The following is a 19,316-nucleotide window of genomic DNA, read 5'->3' as shown; positions in this document are numbered from 1 at the left end:
ATAATAAACACTAAAGTATTCAACAAAAGCATATCCTGCTTTATTTAATAACAAATAACAGCCACGTATTTTAGCGCATCATCAACATGGGATATTATCCCGTATCGAATAAATCTTAGAAAGAAAAGTTTTTATCTCTAATATTGATAATATATTTATTATTTATGAGCAACTTTTCATCCTTTCATAAAGGAAATTTTATGCGTACCCCTTTTAAAGCAAACAGTGCGTATTACATTTTCTCGGAAAAAAGAAGATATTGTTAGTAGTAACCTTAAATTTGGGAGCTCCGCGTTCGCGTATGCCTGGAACAATATTTCTTCAACGTTGCGTCATAAAGGGGCGCGCGCAAACAGATTGCAAAGAACGAAGGTAAGAACGAAGCGGCTGCTACACGAGATTTCCAACTGATCTACAGAAATATTACAGAGAATAATTTTGCAGCTGCTCTCTTATTGCCATCCCCATCTGTCGTTTTAAAAGGAAGCGTAAAATTATCTGTGCTTGCTGAATTCTCCGACTTGGAGCGTTTGCACAAAAGAAATGCATCTTTTCTTCTCCAAATTACTTAGTAAGTAGTTGCAAAAAAAAACTTTCAATTTAATTTAATGTTTACATAAACAGTAAAAAAAAACATGAAAATATCTAAAAACATTTTAGTATAAAATATTTCGTAAAAAAATGTGTCTAAGATAAAACTGTCTAACGAATATTTCTGCAAGGGAATCCTTTTTTAGAATATAATTAAATAATTATATAAGTAATGTTTAAGTATATATTAATAAGTATTCAAAATTTGTAATTTAATAATCAATGATAAGAAAATAATTTATAATATTATATAAAATATAAAAATTTATTTTTATTTTAGGATATTAAAATTTAACAATAATATATGTATTCCACATGTATTTAGTAACTCTTTAATCCTAAAAGTGTTTAAAACGAGCAAATACACATTTTAAATCTATTCGCTCTTGTATCTTCTTCGTCGTTCCGTCGGCATCTCAAAACATTCGTAATACCATCTGCATGTTCAAGCTAAAAATATATCAAGTTAGCAATAAAACGAAGTTCCGCGCGGTAGTATTAAAACACAAATAAAACAACAAAATCGTTAAGAACGCTGTTCTTAACGCCGTAGGAGCTTTGCTATAACATTGCCGGCTGTCTCAAGAATAAAAAAAAATCCCGAATTTCACGCTCTAATTTGTAGCACTCTAACTTAGTCGTGCCATTGTAAAACATTTCAATTTATTCGCTAGCAACTGTGATATGAACCCGAGTGATGAAATGGCAGCAGGTGTTAACAATATTGTTCTAGCTTAACGCACACGCTATGCCATAGCCCTTTTTAAAACAATAGTGCTAAGAACGTAAATAACGTAAACTCTTGTACAGTTTTTCAATATTACGAATTATTAATTTAATTTTTTAATAAAAAAACAAGTAAATACAAACTACAAAAAAAAGTGTATAAACTCAATAAGATATAATATAGAAATTGGTGAAATTTTAAAGATTATTAGAATTAATAAAGCATTAAATAAGCAAAGAATAAAAATTGCATATAATACGAGTATAATTTTTTTCATTTATGTGAATTCTCAACTCTGGTACAATAAAATATTTTATAATTTTCTTTACGCTAAGCTTATTAAAAAAAAATAAAAACATTTTTTATTATATATAGCTTATTTATAATTTTTATAATAAAATAGATATATTTTTTATTTGCTTAATAATAAAAATAACGATATTTAAATTTAATCAAATCTAATTGTTTATCGCGATTATTTTCATTCATAATTTTTCAAAAAGAAATAAATATAATAAATAGTATTTTATTACACAAAAAAGCAATGGAGATTAGTGATCATTTTCAACGTAGAGTTTCGTTGCCCGACGGCAGGTTTTCGAAACGATGTGACATTCATAACCAGATTATTTGTTATTCCTCGCGAGAAAATCCAGCACTTTCGATAGATTTCAAAACGATATTAGAAATTTAAATGATTCTAAATTCGTAAGGTTTATTTCATTGCTGTCAATTTTTTCGTAAGAGAACGGAAAGAATAAGGCAGGCAATCGCGTGAGAAACTTTACACATTTTGAAGTAAAGTCTAAAATTCGATTCTTCAAACGGATGAATACGTGTTGTGCGTAGCTCATGCCGGGCGCAGCTGTGAAGATTATTCTGCCGAATGAAAAATTTTTCTCAGACCGTTATTCCTAATCGCGTGTAATTGCTTACATCAACGACTGCCGAATCAAGTTATTAACTTTTCTGCTTTTCTTAGAATTTCTTTTGTGCTCCTCGCTTGTCTCTGAGATCTCTCTTTACTTAAACTTTTTTAAAGACTATCACATAAAAAGTCTAATTGCAACTTTCAAATTACGAAACATTCATATCTACATGATAAGTATTATGACGAAAATTGATATTATAATTAACAATTAATGCAATAGATAAATAAATGTAAGTAAATAATGTAACACGCTCAAATTTTTTAAATAAAATAATTTTTATATTACTAATTTTTATTAAAATCTTTAATACAATATGAAATAAAAAACTTATTTCATAGTAAAATCAAGCGAGTTTAAGTTACGCATTGTCTTAATTGAAGCTCTATTTATAAATATTATAAAATTAATAATATACTTTAATATGGGAAGAACATTGTACTCGTTTATAACGCCTCGCGTACTTAACTGTCAGTGCATAAATAATGAAAGCTAATTAGTACATAGCCTCGATGATAATATCACGTTGGAATGGAGTAATTTCGCATTTGCAACGATATACATTGTTTCCTTTTACTTAATTTATGTGAATTTTATATCTTTTATCACTCCATAACGCAGTGAATTCATTGTATTTCTTTCCTTTTTTATGCCGATTAGGCTATGCTATGTTAAATGCAAGAAAAATATAGCAGTGTTTACAATAATAATATTACTTTAATGCTCAAATTCTTTTATTTACATTAATCTTTGTAACTATAAATAATAAAAAATGTTACAAATTCATTATTTTGTCAGTATAGTCAAATTTATAAAATATATTCATTATTTTTTTTCTATCTAAAAATCCATTTTCTACGATTACTATAGAGGGAAGAAATAGATAACACTCCAATAATAAAAAATGAAAACAAATAACAACTTAAATTAAGGATGAAGTACAGGAATATCTCGAGGGCAAGTAATTTTTAATTATCAATAAATTTAATTTTTCTAATTCTGCTCATAGCATTACACAAAGTTTATCTACAAAAATCATTGTTTAGCTTGAAATAAATATAATTTTAGTACTTTGTACCTTAGTCATTAATGATTTCAATTAATTAAATAAGAGATAACTGTTTTATAAAGATTGTTACCGTTCGTTGTTACTTTTCACATTATTTTTCCTAAAATTATGCTCAAACATTTTATATGTGCGAAGTGACTTTGTGAATACTTCATGAATACGTACCATCAGACACTTAAAAACTATGCATGACATTCACTTTTTTCTTTTATTTTACAAACTGCATCTTTAATGAGATATAAAATATAAGAAGATATATCACATTGTAGCACTGTACCAAAAAGAATTCGACCCACACAGTTTTTTTTATAACGATAAGAAATCTTTACCATTTTGATATACTGATGCATGTGCACATTTTGAAAAGTATTTAAAAAATCGTTTATTATTAAATTATTATTTTAAGTTTAGGATTTTAATTTCTTGTTCGATAAGTAAAACAATTTGAAAAAATAAAGATCACGTACATTTATATTATTTCAAGTTGAATACATGATAATCGCAGGTCAACAATTATTAGTGTTAGAATGGTTTATATTTTATATTTTTTATGTAAATATTTTTATTAGATTTATGATAATGTGTATACTGAACAAAAATTAATTTAAAAACGAAACTTTATCAACATATATCACAGATTCGATTAGTTTATTTGTGTGTAGTATAAATCAATCTCAATAGACATTAAATGTAGTTTCTCGTGGAGCAAACTTAAACAAAAACTAATAAATAAATCGAAGCTAAAATTATAATAAGAAAATCTAAAATTATAATAAGAAATATCGAACAAGTGAAAATTGGTCTTATTTTCATGCGACTTATAGATAGATTAGGACTGAGTGAAATATGTGAAAAAAAACTCTCAGGCAGAGTGTTACGAAAAAATCGTGCTTGAAGTACCAACGACGTACATTCTGCCGCCATACTGCCGCCATGTCCTCGATTACGAGAACGTGATTCGAGCTTTGGTTGGACCACTCAGGCTCCATGGCAGCGACTGATTTGTGCCGCCATCTAGTTGCCAGTTGCCCAAGCTTTTACTTATATCCATGTTACACGATACGCGAAAAAGTCCTCGAGAATTCGTGGCACGAATCGATTTTGAGTGTGAGATATGTCAGTCTGTTGTATATATTGACGTAGAAATGTATTCTCGTATGTTATAGTACATTGGCGAAGTTTAAGTTCAAGGGCACTTATAGATTTATAGCGTTTGCAAAGTTTCCGACGTTAAGTGTTTCTAAGAAATTCACGAACGGACGTTAGATTTTTTTTCATAATGTTTTCATAATTTAGTAATTTGTATTTTATATTTAAAATTAAATATATAAATGAGATTGAAATTATTAATGTAGAGTTTCGTTACGGAATTAAATTTCGATACAAAATTTTTCATATCAAAACATATATTGAATATATTAATGCAAAAATTATTGTGTTTTCTGCTTATTATTTTTCTGATTAAACAATAATTTTATAAAAAAAGAATATATGGACATATATGTGGACATATTTCGTACATAATTATGTATATGTTTACATATATTTATATATATTCTTATATGAAAAAATTTTTATTAAGATATAGTATTTGATAAAACAGAAACCGTATAAAATATCTATATAAAATATTAAATTAATATAATTATGTTAGGATAGATTTTTCATCAATTTATTTAATTAACAAAGAAGCTAAATTTCATATTTCTTATTTGATATGTAAATAACACAAATCTAGATCGAGAAAGAAGAGATTAATATGCAGATTTTATGTACATATATATATATATATATATATCTACATATAATATTTCATGCTACTTCCAAACAATCTCAAGTTAACTAAAATATATTCAGACAAGACAGCGGTCCGCGGCTATCTAAAACGAGAGCCCGGGCGTGCAATTCAAAATGATTACGAATCGTGTAACATGAGCGTTTGGATCGATACTAGTCTTCCCCCCCTCTTATTCGTCCGGTTTCCAGGGGTCGGACAGGGTTGTTGGGGCGCGACCGACTGGTCTGGACTGGTTGACCCGTCTCGCCTGGTCTCAACCCACTTCACCCTGATTTTCCCCTGCCTCTTTCGCCACATTCCATCCACTGTTTCTCACATACAGTTCTGAAAGGGGTAGAGGGTTAAAGAGAAAGAGGGGAGACTTAGTCGAAACTTGACTATAGATTTTCTCCAAAGATGGCGCCATATGCATCGAGGGGTTTCACGTTGGTTGCTGTCTAATCAATAAAAGACTTTAGACAAAACGTAAAATACTTTGATATAAAGATTTTTTTTAGATAACAATAAAGCTTTATTATTATAATATCTTCTAACATAATGTTTTAGTTACGTATGATTTAAAAAAGATATAATATGAGATGATACTAAACTAAAAGATAAAGAAATAAAAATCTATCTTTATTTCTTCATTAATAATATAGAAAGTTTTAAGAAGCGATACTGTAAATCTATAATTGCACAATTTAGACATCTCATTCACTTTGTATCTTCATCAAATTCCTATCTCGGATATTTGCGTCTCGGACATTTGCATAACTGATCGGACAAGGTAATTTTTAAATACACAAAAGTACCATCCTGCTAATACAATGAAATGTTCAATTACCATATAACTAATACATAAATATATTATAATATATTCTGCAACTTGAAGAACATAGCTGATATTAAAGTGCAATCGATATTGAATTCCACTGAAGCAATAAAAATGGAAAAAAAATAGAATGTTCCAACGAGAGAAGGCAAAAAGAAAGAGAGTTGCTGATGTAAGTACCAATTAATTAGTCAATTCATTCTCTGAAATTAATGCCTTCTTTAATAGCACAAAGCCTATCATGACATTTGCACACTGTTTTCTATAAAATCTTGACCATAAGGTCAATATACATGTACAGCATAAGATAATAAAAAAAAAAATTAATAAAGATTGGGAGAAACACAAACATCTAGTTAAAATGAGAAAGACGGAAGATGAAGACTATAATCTAGTTGAAGAAAAGAATAGAAGAAGGCTCTTCTTTCAAGAATAGAATTTAAATATAAACTTTTGCCAAAGATATTATTTTACAAATAAAAGCAGTTAAAGCGCTTTGAAAAAAATTAACAACTTAGAATAAATTACAATTTTAAAGATTTACATACTTATAACATTGTTGAATTTTGTATCATAATAATATATGTTTCTAATATAATATGATTATTATTTACTAGCCTTTTATATTCTAAGATCGATAGTTCTGTTTCCAATTTTTTATTTTCCTTCTTTACGATTTTTTTCTTCTTCCTCTCCTCTTTCCTCTGTCCCTCTCTCTTTCACTCTTATTCATGTGCATCACAGACTTTCTCTCTTCAATCTCTTATCTTCTTTCAATCTTATAAATCGACAGTCACCTCTCTTTCTCTCTCGTACAATACACAGTTCATCTTTCTTTAACCAACGAACATGGATGTATCCTTGTTGCTCGTATACTGAATGCAGGAATGTGGTGGAGTCTGACCAATCAGAGCGAAGCTCTCTTAGTGCCTGCCGATCAATGCGAAACCCCACTGTACCGACATGTACAGCACGTCAACGTTTCGGAGGACCCAGCCCAACGAGGTTTCCCAGATCGGGGGAAATGCCGGTGGTACAATCTCAACACTGTGACGAACACAGCCGCCATGACATTTTGTATTGGAAATCAGACACGATTTTCTGATAATGTTGAAATAACTCTTTTGAAAAGAGAGACTTTAATGCACATGAACTGCACTTGGCATTAAATACTACGTATAATTTAACGCTATTCAGTTTCTATAATTATCTCTGATAACATCAGCTAAATTTACGTTTTTATATAACACCAGCTACCTTCGTTCTTATCAGTTTTCATATTTGTTCAAATCAGTTTAAATTTATTGCATACATATAACTGTATGTGTGTATATCTGTTTAACATAGCTACATTTAAGGAAAACTATAACTTATTGTTTCCATTATACGGGTTTTAAATTATTAGTTAGTCTTGAATTAATCTGAAATAATGAAGTATTTTGAAATAAATATCCTATTTGCAAGTATTATATATATATATATATCTCAAGTAAGTCAGTAATTAGAATTCTCCAGTTCAATCCAATTTCAAGCAAGAATATCTTTTACATTAGGGATTAAAACAGAATTACTGTTCTCATTCTTTCAGTTTAATTAAACAGAAGTTTCTGAAGTAATTCTTTTCTGAATCTTGCATAAGCGAAGCAAACTAATTTCAATTTTTCAATTTTTTTCTGGTTTCAATTCGGATGAAATGTAGCTTAGTGTGATGAATTTTCTTCACACACACGACGGAATTTATTATATTGAATTTTTTTCATTTCTCTCTCAAATCTCTTTTTGCCGTTCTTTATTTTTATCAAAGATTTATCGCGGAGGACAATTATTTCTACCTCGTAAAATAATTTTTATAGAGCTATCTTCAGAAAGATATTTTCAAGAAAATGCTGCGTATAGCAATATACTCCATTCTCTTCGATGTTACTGACAGCGATCTACATACACACACATAGAGACAAACATTAACTCCCTACTTCCTTCCTCCTCCTTTCAACTCCTTGACCTATCTATCTTAAAGGTATATGTCTTATTCTGAATTGCGAGATCCTTTCAGAACGAGCCGAAGGTCTCATGGTTAATATCCAGTTTCGTTATAGTCATAAAAATTGATCTTTCTTGTTACATTGAGTTTCTTTTTGCATAGCTTTTAGCTTCCTTTTTTCATTTTTTATTATTATTCGATCATTTTAACTGTGAGAACGTTAGTCTCTCGTATTATAAATTATTTACCCCTAAAATTTATTTGTCTTTTACAAATATATATATTGTACATTTTTATTATTAGTATTCGTGAAAACAATATATAACATCGAGTTTTTAAAAATTAGAAAACATTGTAAAAATTTAATACAATAATTTCTAATATTACTTTCAGAAATAGCGGACTTAAGGTTTTGCACATCGCAATAAAATATCGCGTCGAGCAATGGCGAATCGTGAAGGGAAAGGTGAAAGCTTTGTTGCGTACGTATACCTACTAAACGTAGCGACATGGATCTGCGAGTTAGTCCCTAGCTTCTTAGTATTGCTAGAACGTTTCTTTGTTATATGCTTTTCCATTCTCCGTCTCATGTTTTATGTTTATCCGGTCTAGCATCGGATTGGCATAAACCATCAGATTACACCGAGAATTCTACCGAGACTCCAAAAAATAAGATATATATGAACACTCAGAATTCCCATGCGACAGCCCAGTTCTATTATATTAAATGACAAAATAAAAAATAGAAAATTGTAGATAAATAGAAAACTATACAACCATACATATAACTTTTTCGGTAATAATTACAATATTAAGAACATATTGTTACATGCAGTGTCATAAATCAATAGTTAAATATTTTATAACTCTAAGAACATTTTTATATTCTAACTTAATAAATAGCATGTAATAAATAGATATTAATTTAACGATTCAATAACTTTTTGTTGAAGAATGAACTGATTGTTAAAACGATAATTTCGATTCTTTCTTTGTCTTTGTCTTTCCCCATAAAAGAAAAGATTTCAACTTACCCATAAGATGCTAAGTCGTCAAGTTGCTGTTATATTCCCCACATCTGTAACAATTAGAAAAAAACATTATGAAAATATCAATTTTATGCAAATATAATATTTTGGATTTTGGATTTGGCGAAATATTATATACAACTTACTACCTATGTTTAAAAAATATATGATAATTATATATAATATAGTTTTTTTATCGCAATTTATTATATTATTTATATTAAACATTACAAAAATTTTAATATAATATTTGAAATATTATATATATATATATGTATATATTTAAGTCTCAAACAAAAAGCGAGAGAACTTACATTAACTTCGTACATTTTTTAAGCTCACTATACCGCACTTAATTACTATAATATGTATGAAGAACAAAGATCATTACGTATCACAATGAGTTATCACAATTGCAGATTTTTATCAGCCAAAGCACGCGTGTTCAAGCCTGATACAAATGCAGAAGTTAGACACGTTTCAGCTTGCCAGTAAGTTTCACGGGGTTTTACATGATCATCCTACCTGTTTAGTGTCACACTCGCCCCCACTCGACTACAAAGTGATCGTGATCAGCGGCCTACTGCTGTTCCCGCGAATCATGTTTTTCGTTCGATTACCTGGAGCCCAGCCGCGATGCATTGTAATCGAGCAACATTCTTAAGCCACGGTCAAGGCGGGGCACTACTTGTGGTCAAAAACTGCATTAACGAAGCTATTTCCAGTTCGCGAAGTAGATTACAGTCTGTGTGTTGCTCTTATACAATACCATGCAATCTTATACAGTCACACTTCACGAAATTATTTACGCTGCGTGTAATTGTAGCTATCGTAAGTCATCATCGTACGTCGTCATAATTCAATGTAATTACGAGAGTTTTTAATGAACGGAGAGTAATTTTAACGATAGTCAAATGATAGTCGTCAAGTTGAAAAAAAGTGAAACGTCTCAGTTCGTTGAAAAGGGCAATGGCAGAGCTGGCACCGTTACACGACATTGCTCACGAATACAATGTGCGCTCACGTACAAACAATAAGGCAATTTGTATGAGGCACGCGTTAGGCTTTGGTGGACATGAGTAGTTCGTTGTATTCTCACTTTTAATTAAAATTGCGCTTTTCCTGTGCTACAGCTTCTTGTTTTAATAATTTTCAAAACTTGAAAGCGATAATTCTTAAGAGATTTTAATATAATAACTATACTTTGATATAATAACTAATAAAATATTCTTTATAAAACTTGACAAAATGCTTTCTTTTATAAATATCAATTGTTTTAAACATATCAATATTATCAATATTTTCTTTACCATCATAAAGATACATTGCTTTCATATTGCTGATCAATATTCATACTTTATTTTGCTACAGTAAACATAAACCAATGGAGAACAATTCGTGAGAGGAGTGGAAACTTGTCCTAGAAATTCTGCAGCACGAAGCAAAATGAACAAATGAGAATCCGTGGTAATAAGAACTGAGATTGAACTGGTTTTGTGTCATTAATTTCTTCGTACCGGATAACTGAAGCGATTTGATCGTCAGATTAGGCACGTGTACGCATTCACGTTTATCCTTTTCGCTTTATATCATGGGTTTTGCTTTCTATGCTTGTATTTTTGCATTTACAATCACGTCTCATAATTTTCAATTGTAGCCGCTGAAAGTTCATATTGTGTAGGACACTTGTAATTTATTGTACAAGCTATCAATTCGCCATACTTTGTTATATTCCTACCTTAATCTTACATGTAAAATCGTAATAATTATTATTAAATATAAAAAGAAATTGTTAAAGATTTGAATAATTTGCATTTCAGTACAAGAACATTTCATATTTGCGTTCTAATAGCTTCTTAAACCCTTCCTTTAAAATATTTTTCAAATTGTAAATAAATATTTGCAGTAACATACATTTATAAATTAAATTTACTTTTTTACACTTTACACACACAAACACACACACACTCTCTCTCTCTCTCTCTCTCTCTCTCTCATTTCCTTCATTTAATTTTTTGAGAATATCTTCTATCTGTCTTCAATAGAAATATGCTTCAATGGAAAATTGTTTCACATAAGCTTTTGCAGTATTTAAGTTGGACTTTTTTAGTGGCGCTGCTATTCAATTATCGTTGGCTCTTGATGATAAGAGTCAACCTATAAAAACAATTGGATCAAGAGCACAATCATGTGATTGCATTTGTTATCACCGAGCACTGATAATTTACGACTAGTGCGGACAAACACATTGTCTACCGTTTGTGGTTTGCACACATAGAGGCTGTCCTATAAATCTGTATCAAATTAGTTTCGATAATTCAATGACGATTTTGTTATATTCTAACAGTTTCAAATTTTTATTTTTTTAGTATATTTGAGATTACAAAGTACTTTAAAAAACGGAATCTTAAGAAATTGTAGATACTTAAAACAATATGTACATAGTATGTATGTTTCAAAATTTTAGTCCTTATTTATATTCAACTACGTTGCATATATATGTACATTTATTAAAATTTTATTAACAAACAATGGCTGCCAAATGTTTTTGGCCAATGAATAATTTTGAAGTATCGCTCAGATAAAAAAATCTTTAAAAGATAAAAATCTAATATACAAGATCTAATATACAAATAAATATATAATCTAGTAAAATATCACGTTCTTAAGTTGATTATAATAAAAATTTTATTAATTTATAATATCTATAAAAAAATTTGACAAAAAAATTATTATAAAATTATATATTCAGAAACTTTTGGCAGTTCTTGTATGATGCGACGTTTCTATGTTAGAAAATCTATGCTGGAACTACGTGAATCTAGTTAAATCTTGTTTTAAATTATTTTATTTCCTACATATTTATTGTAATAACCAATTGTACAAATGCGCGTTACATGAAAATAATCTTTTTCTTATGTAATTGTTGCCTGCATGGGAAAACAATAATATTGTTCTACGCTAATCTTTGTTAAAATTGTGAGATCAAAAACCACTCGTAATACTTTTTTTCCCAACGTAGTCTGATGGATACTTAGTTTTCTCATAAACATACGCCACTTTGATATACCACTTGACATATTTAGCTTTACAGTCCAGTCGTATCGGCGTAGTAACACATACCGGCAATTCTTTTACCGACACGTTTCGCTTTATATCCCTACGAAAGTGCATGCGTCACTTTACTGCTTAAGGAGTTTTCCCGAAGAGACGCGGCGTGAGAAGGCCGAATAGTAATGTTATAGTGCGACTGCATCTAAGTGGACAACTTTCACGTTCATGAAGAGTACGCGTGAATACGCAAAACTCTAAATGCAAGATGTATGTATGACCAAGAAAAAAACAAATGTACTACCAGGGAAAGACCAACCACTTTAAATACAATGCATTATTTTGAATTTTATTTCACTCCACCCAGAGAATTGTTATTTGCGATTAAAATTATAAAAAGTTAATGCTGTTGCAAATAAACAGTTTTGTATAAGAAATTAGAAATATAAAAGAGAAAAATTTAATTTAAATTTTTAATGATGAAAAATGTTCTTAGAATTCAATTTGATTCTAACAATGTTATACTTTCTCAGGACATAATATTTTTCAAAAATATATTTCGAAATAATCTCGAATATACAAAAGTATTTCGAATCCTTAACATGACTTTACATGACTGATACTTTGCATAACTCCGCAGTGTATATAAAACCGCCGCGGGCAAGAGTACATCACACATTCATCTACAAGTGTCTGCTTTACTTTCAGATACATGTACAGCAACGTGAGTCAGGCTAGATGTACCTCGTCGTGGCTTTACGAGAGAAGTTTCGGTTTTTCATGTATTCAACAAAACAAGATACACATGGTGTCTTCGAAAGAAAGATTCTCGGAGCATAGAACCGAATAAAATATTTGAAGCTGAGACTAGAAAAAAAACTAAAGTTACAGGTTTATTTCAATTTTTTTATAAATCAGGATTCCAAAATCCTGATTTATAAAAAAATTACAACTCAACACAACAATTTATCAGTTTCCTCGAGATGATACAACCTTGTTAACTTTGCAAAATAAATTAATTCCTTCGGTATTTCCTTCTACGTTATATCATATGGATAATTTTAGCTTTTTACTACTTAAAATTCATAAAAAAAATTTCCAATATATTCTTCATAGTGATATCGCTTAAAGGTTAAATAAAGAAATACGATTTTTAAGACACACCAGATACATAGGAATGGTTCTTCAGTGTTTACAGGTCGAGCTACGATGCTCCATGCTCTCCATACTCTCTACCTTCGGTCGTGTACTATGTCGAGATGCACCCATCAAGGCAACTCAATCGCTTTCCATCCCCACTCACTCGTTTCACCTGCATCCCGCCTTAGAGGTAGGTATCGCGCGTCAAGAAAACAAAGTAGTAGACGTGAGCGAGGCGGTGGAAAGGAAATCGAGAGCATAACCCAGTCGAAAGTATGGAAAAGGCGTTCGAGCAGCCATGGCTGAATGCAACAGACGCCGCCATGTCCCCTGTTTCATTTCTGAATGTTACTGTATCGCGTCTTTTCAATTTATTTGGCGTCTCCTTCGAGAAGCACGGACCGAACGTACAAATATTGCACATTTATTTACCGTATCCTTCAATATTAGAAGCTTCATGCATATAAACGAATCAGATCAAACACAATAAAACATTCCGTTTGAAATAAAAATTTTATAGTGCAACTCAGTTTTTTTTATCAATCGTTTACATAATATAATATATGTTCGCTTGATGACATATTAAATTAATTGTGATTTTAGTGCTAATCAAATAATTATATTTTACTTTCCCCCACATTACGGATATTTAAAATATACATATTTTGTGTCTACTATCTGAATACTTATCAATACTGCTTTTTGATGTCGACGTAACGTATCTAGTAATATCGTAACGTAATTCAATCGCCTGCGTATGTTATAATATCTATAAATTCTCCGCACATAATGTACAATATTATGCGAACATTAAGACATTATGCGATATTTTATCGCGTATAATGCTCTAGCATTCGCATCAAAGTTTCTTTTATTGCATAGAGATACAAGATAGATAATTATTTAAGCTATGCATGATCTACGATTATGAAGATATGGAATTGCAAGCTGCGAATGGATAATAAGTTCCTGTGAACGCAGGTTCGTGTACATGAGAAGGAAAGAGACGCGAACCATAAGACGCAAGACGCGTGCAATGCCAGCATGTGGATGATTCTTATCTTAAAATGAAAAATTATTGCCACGCAAAGGTTTCATTAGCATCCCATCCGGAATGTATTTTATCGAACTGTATTAAACAAGTTCATGTATTTACATGAAAAGACAACAAAGCCTGCATTTTCTCGTATTTTCGACGTATCCAATAAAAAGAAACTTATTGTTCCTTTATTTAAGTATAATAATACAACTAAAAAATGTGATTTTTGAATTATTATTCGAGTTATGTAAATATAAAAAAAGATACTCTATCAATCATCAAAAGCAAGCTAACTTATCTTTACAGTCTATTCGTTTGTGTCGTTTTGAAATGTCAACGAGATATAATTACAAGAGATTACAATACTTTCTACAAAAATAATACATTGTTTTTGTAAATAAAAAAGAGACTTTTCTACAGAGAATATTAGGGTTAAGACAGTTTTGGTACACTGAGAAAAAAAATTTGTCCAACTAACTAAACACATTTAGTTGTTTGCAGATTTGGTTAATTCAACAAATTTTTTTCCAGTGTACCTAATTGGTGTTTGAAGAAAAAATTGTTTTATTTTGAATTTAGTCATTTTAGCTGGTCAATTATTCCAGACCTCTTATAATTTTATAAGATATCAAAATTGTCGCAACTAAAAAAAAGTAATTCTTTAAAAATTGTGAAACAAAAATAACATTATTGATTATGTTTCGAAAAGTATATTCTTTTTGTCAATATTATTTGATTAGTCAATAATTTTCGGTTAAATTGAAAAATAATTTTTCTTCTACTGAAAAATTTAATTTAATTTTAGAGTTATGTCACTTTTGAAGTAAGGGAATATGATTATTTGTCGTTAAAAATGTAACGATAAAAATCAAATTGGCCTTATAAAATCGAGATTGTTGAATGAGGGAAGATGAGCGAAAAAGTCTCTGCAAACACCGCACGAAGTGGGAGGGAACGGAGAAACACATTTAACGAAGAAAAGTGTTAGTGAAAATCGATATTGTGCAATTGATTTGACCTAGTTTTAGCGACTTCACGAAGCATCGACGAGTTCACGTAAGCTAAATGCCAAAACCTATGCTCTCCGCTCGTTAATGATAATCACATCCTTCCTTTGTGAAGCCTTCCCTTAACACCTCCATTATTTCCGCGTCTTAACAAACAGCGTGAAAATATTATCGGCCAACAGGTACCATAGTAAATAAATTGGGCAATGTAATAAACCAGGACGCTAAACTTTCATTATTCCGTTCTTTCTACCCTTTCCTCTTTATTTCTTTCAACGAACGGTTCGCATAATTCCTTGAAACATTTTTCATACATCGAATAACGACTGTGGTCAGACTCTCTCTCTCTCTCTCTCTCTCTCTCTCTCTCTCTCTCTCTCTCTCTCTCTCTCAAAGCATTTCACGCATTCCAGCCGAATTCTGGGTGTGCGAGAGAAACGATCGTTGCCAGAGACCAGAAACGCGTAACGCACACAGCGCGCGCGCTATGAACTGGGCCTGGGTATACATGGCCAACGCGCATGCACGTCAGCACCGAAATTTCGTCGCCGACATTGCTGTCGTACATACCTCCGCTGTTTATACAATACACTGTCACAGCCGAAACACAAAATAATATTCCGCTTCCGCGCGGACAACGGCCACTGCGGGGGCTATGCAACAACTGCATGAAAGTAAATTGGCATAATCAAGTGGCGTATATGGAAAACGCGCGGCAATATTGCGCATGCAAAGTTGACAAATTCGAAATCCACTGCCGGCATTTTCGACTCTCTATTGCGACAAAAATACACACACGCGTGTACACATATAGATGCACGGCCGTCCGAATGGAAGGCTAACCGAGTCTATCGATCCTGCTGCATTTTTCCGCTCCACTGTAGTAGAAAATGTAAAATTCGTCATGGTCCATTTTATTTTCGGGAGAAGCCACACACACATCCTTTTACTCGATTTACATTCTAACACTTCGCTTGCATTTTATTTGAAACAAGAGAGAATCAAGAATTATCTTCAAATAAATTAAGATTTATTTTGAAATAATAAATGTGTACAGTGGTTTCTCTTAAAATACCGATTTAATTTTTTTATGTAATCCATTTCAATTTCTCTCTATGGCTAATTGCATGGTTTTGTACAAAACTTATTTATTGTCGTTTCGAATTTAGTTTTATCTCAGAATTGTATTATATACATTAAAGTTACATATTTATATTATTTTGTCAATAATTCAGACGCTTTGTTAAAATAACTAACAGTGGAAATATTTTCATTAAAAAGTTTTGTATAGGATATAACATAAACGTGAATAATTCAAATTTATGTGCGTCAAACTTTCTTGTTAAGAATTGTGCGAATCTCTTCTTATTCCAGTATGTAGTAGAGATGGTTCTAAAAAAACTTATTACGGTCAGGTGATTGGAAATGTGTATGGACGTCAAAATCAGACGTCTTTCAATACTAGAGATGGCTTCAACGACAAATTACTGGGACCCTATTTTCTATAAAGATCAGAGCATATCTCGGGGATATTCTGGGTAGGATCAAATCTTATAGTCTCAGAAATATGATATTTCAGATACATAAATATTGTCATCCTTCTGTGTTGCAGGCCAGCAAAGATAAGAATAATATTAAAGCCTTTTAAGTAAAAGCCAAATAGGTATCATACCTGTTATTATAATTTAAAATATAGCCAAAACAAAGTTAAAATATAGTCAAAACAAATTAATAAATTCCAGAATAAGTTATTTTAATTACAGCAACTATTTATTTATATATTATTACATTATTTTCAGCTTTGCAAATATACTCTGCTTCTCTCGTCTTGTTAAAAAATGCACGGTAAAAGAAGGAAGATTTACACAACGTATGATTTAAAAGAAAAGATTTATAATCCAAGAAGTTCTGGTTTAATATTTTTTTCAGTTTGACGAAAAAAAAGCAACTGCCCTGTAGAACAAAATATAAACCTGAATCATTTAAGAATGCGGTAGCTAAAGCAAATGGGACAAAAAAGAGAGCAGTCCTTTCTCCAAAAGAAGAATACCTGTCTGATGTGGGCGCAACAAAAAAAAAATGAAATAGGAAGTTAACACAATTTCTATACTATAATATAAAAATATCTGTATTCTCAAAAATGTTTTTTGTTGTGCCGCTTGATACCGTTAGGTCAATAAATCCTCACCTTTTTTAAACGAGCGAAAAAACGCTAAAGAAATGTCATCTTGCGAAAATCTGGAAATGGTTCGCTTCTCAAGTTCTATTTTATTTCAAAAGTTGCACTCGACCGCAAACGTGCGAAGAAAATTACAAAGAAGAAAACTTACACGGGACGGGTAAGTGAATATTAACATTTAATCTTTCAAACATTAAATCCCAAGAAAGATCCATTAAGGATGTTGCAGCTGTTCGCTATAGTTTTATTTGCCTTGCATCTGTGCCTCGCAGAATATATAACTTTATCTTTCTACAAAAGTCCTTATACTCTCAAACTCACACTTTGTCAGTTATGTATTATTTAATAACTCATGTGATTGTAGTATTACTCGATGTTTTTATCGATTCGATCAAAATTAGAAAATAAAAAAAGATGTTCATCTCTACACGTTGGATGAAATTAATAAAGAAAATACAATATTTTGGCAATCTTACCCGGAGATGATGAGAGAACAGGCCAAATTTCCGATGTCATGGTGATCATTGAATAAATTTGTGCAGCCAAAAAACAGTAGAAGTCATTAAATTAGACCAAAATCCAGATGAATCTGATCCGATATCAATGTCCATCGTCGTGGTCTAAGTCATCACTGCAATAAATTGTGTCGGGCCAACAGTTCTTATATGACGATACGCCGGCTATTCTCAGTGTAAGCTTTATTGCAGCTAGTTATGGACTGTTATGCCGTCTTATCGGATGGCGATAGGAGCATATTTTCTTGCTCGAAAAATACTCCTTACAGATCGAAACTGTTGTGTCAATTAATTGTTATGCAGACAGCGAAGGTCTCATTATTTTATAATGACAGAAAAAAATCTCTATTAATATAACTCATTATATTATTAAAATTGAGTTAAATATTTTACTTAATAAATCAGTGCGACATATTATCTTGATAGATTTATATATTCATACATAAACATAGATTCAGTATTTATTATTCTATTAATATAATTATATAACTAGTAATCAAGTTATATTATTGTTTCATAATTATAACTAAATTAATTCTATTTTTAAATTAACTCTTATACATTTTTTTATAACTTTAGTAGACAATAAAATTAATTTGTATAAATAAATCAACTAATTATTGCAACTATTAATTTATCTTTTTATATTATTGTATATATACTATTTATATATATATATATAATAACAAAAAGATAATTAATATTTGCAATAATTATATGATCTCGTAGTTCCAGTACAATCAAATTTGTTTACTATTGAATTAATATTTTTAGTAACAAAATATTTGAAAGGAAACAATACGAAGGACAAATCGAAGGTATAATATTCAATGGCCGGCCGAGCGATAACAGCCACGCGTACATATTGATGGTTTGGTAATCATAGATACTTGCACGCTCTACTAATCGAAATACAGTAGCCTTCGCGCCTCCGCGCCGTATGAAGTAATTTCTTATCGAATCCAAAACACAATTTAATTAAATTCGGTTGGCTACGCCTTCTCCCCACTACCACCCCCGCCTCTATTCCCCGTAAGGCTTTGATGCCATAAATGCCACATGTTTCTGTGTACAACCGACTACGTGTGTTCCCGTTAAAAACGTCTATGAGTGGCTTTTACGATCACGATGACCTGCTAACCTCGAGATAAGAAAACGGCGGTGCAACCGTGTCGACTTTTTCAATTTGCAGATTAATTGATTGCAATTTTTTAATAGCAGGTTTAAAGCCACGTGTTTTTCTGTGCCAGTTATTTCATTGCCGTGTCGCACAAATACCATCACTGCACATTTCTTTACGTCGCCATAAATATGAAGAGAATTCTTTCTTTCTTCCGCGAATAGGCAAAAAGATCGCTAGATGCTTCAATCGCGGTACTTTCCAACTTCGCGTAATAAAAATACGATAGCTGCCACGATTGCTACCAAAATACTGGAGCTGGAACAAA

General features: G+C 31.0%; 1 long non-coding RNA gene across 1 annotated transcript in view; it reads right to left on the bottom strand.

Annotated features, from left to right (window-relative positions):
- Positions 1–18,054, bottom strand: part of LOC108754690 — a 65,094-nt gene extending 47,040 nt beyond the window's left edge. The window contains exons 1-2 of the long non-coding RNA XR_001939728.1: positions 17,830–18,054; positions 8,944–8,987 (exon numbers count right to left, since the gene is read on the bottom strand). This is a non-coding gene — a long non-coding RNA (uncharacterized LOC108754690). The remainder of the gene's footprint in view (positions 1–8,943; positions 8,988–17,829) is intronic.
- Positions 18,055–19,316: the final 1,262 nt, after the last annotated feature.

Source organism: Trachymyrmex septentrionalis, unplaced genomic scaffold, assembly GCF_001594115.1.
Source record: "Trachymyrmex septentrionalis isolate Tsep2-gDNA-1 unplaced genomic scaffold, Tsep1.0 scaffold80, whole genome shotgun sequence".
Classification (NCBI taxonomy): domain Eukaryota; kingdom Metazoa; phylum Arthropoda; class Insecta; order Hymenoptera; family Formicidae; genus Trachymyrmex; species Trachymyrmex septentrionalis.
This window is presented reverse-complemented; position numbering and strand designations above follow the sequence as displayed.